We start from the raw sequence: 1,814 nt of genomic DNA, 5'->3' as shown, positions 1-1,814 counted from the left end.
GGTGTCACAATTATCCCGTACTTGGACGATCTCCTAATAAAAGCGAGATCAAGAGAGCAGTTGCTGAACAGCGTATCGCTTTCCCTGAGGGTGTTGCAGCAGCACGGCTGGATTCTCAATATCCCGAAGTCACAGTTGGTTCCGACGACCCGTTTGCCTTTCTTAGGCATGATTCTGGATACAGACCAGAAAAGGGTTTATCTCCCGATGGAAAAGGCCCAAGAACTCATGAATTTGGTCAGAGACCTCTTGAAGCCAAAAAGGGTGTCGGTGCATCACTGCACTCGAGTTCTGGGAAAGATGGTGGCGTCTTACGAGGCCATTCCGTTCGGCAGGTTCCATGCGAGGACTTTTCAGTGGGACCTTCTGGACAAGTGGTCCGGGTCACATCTACAGATTCATCAGATGATCAGCCTGTCCCCCAGGGCCAGGGTATCTCTCCTGTGGTGGCTGCAAAGTGCTCACCTTCTAGAGGGTCGCAGGTTCGGCATTCAGGACTGGGTTCTTAGAACCACGGACGCGAGCCTCCGAGGTTGGGGAGCAGTCACACAGGGAAGAAACTTCCAAGGTCTCTGGTCAAGCCAGGAGGCTTGTCTTCACATCAGGGTACTGGAATTAAGGGCCATATACAATGGCCTTCGTCAAGTGGAGACTTTGCTTCGCGACCTACCGGTTCTGATTCAGTCAGACAACATCACCACAGTGGCTCATGTAAACCGCCAAGGCGGAACAAAGAGCAGAGTGGCAATGGCAGAAGCCACCAGGATTCTTCGCTGGGCGGAAAATCATGTAAGCGCTCTGACAGCAGTCTTCATTCCGGGAGTGGACAACTAGGAAGCAGACTTCCTCAGCAGACACGATCTACATCCTGGAGAGTGGGGACTTCATCAGGAAGTCTTCGCAGAGATTGCAAGTCATTGGGGATTGCCTCAGATAGATATGATGGCGTCACGCCTCAACAAAAAGCTACCGAGGTATTGCGCCAGGTCAAGGGACCCTCAGGCGGTAGCAGTGGACGCCCTGGTGACACCGTGGGTGTTCCAGTTGGTCTATGTGTTTCCTCCTCTTCCTCTCATCTCCAAGATATTGAGAATCATAAGACGAAGAGGAGTACAGACAATTCTCATTGTTCCAGATTGGCCTCGAAGGGCCTGGTGTCCGGATCTGCAGGGAATGCTCACAGAAGATCCGTGGCCTCTTCCTCTCAGAGAGGACCTGTTACAACAGGGGCCCTGTCTGTTCCAAGACTTACCGCGGCTGCGTTTGATGGCATGGCGGTTGAACGCCGGATCCTAGTGGAAAAGGGCATTCCGGATGAGGTCATTCTGACTCTGATAAAGGCTAGGAAGGACATGACAGCAAAACATTATCACCGTGTATGGCGGAAGTATGTATCTTGGTGTGAGTCCAGGAATGCTCCTCCGGAAGAATTCCATCTGGGCCGTTTCCTTCACTTCCTACAGACTGGAGTGAATTTGGGCCTAAAATTAGGCTCCATTAAGGTTCAGATTTCGGCCCTATCTATTTTCTTTCAGAAGGAATTGGCTTCTCTTCCGGAAGTACAGACTTTTGTGAAGGGAGTGCTGCATATCCAGCCTCCCTTTGTACCTCCAGTGGCACCCTGGGACTTTAACGTGGTGTTGCGGTTCCTTAAGTCTCACTGGTTTGAACCTCTTAAAACGGTGGAATTAAAATATCTCACTAGGAAAGTGGTCATGTTGATGGCCTTGGCATCGGCAAGGCGAGTGTCGGAATTGGCAGCTTTATCTCACAAAAGCCCCTATCTGGTTTTCCATGTGGATAGAGCGGAGTTG

The sequence above is a fragment of the Pseudophryne corroboree genome, chromosome 8 (assembly GCF_028390025.1).
Source record: "Pseudophryne corroboree isolate aPseCor3 chromosome 8, aPseCor3.hap2, whole genome shotgun sequence".
Taxonomy (NCBI): Eukaryota; Metazoa; Chordata; class Amphibia; order Anura; family Myobatrachidae; genus Pseudophryne; species Pseudophryne corroboree.
This window is presented reverse-complemented; position numbering follows the sequence as displayed.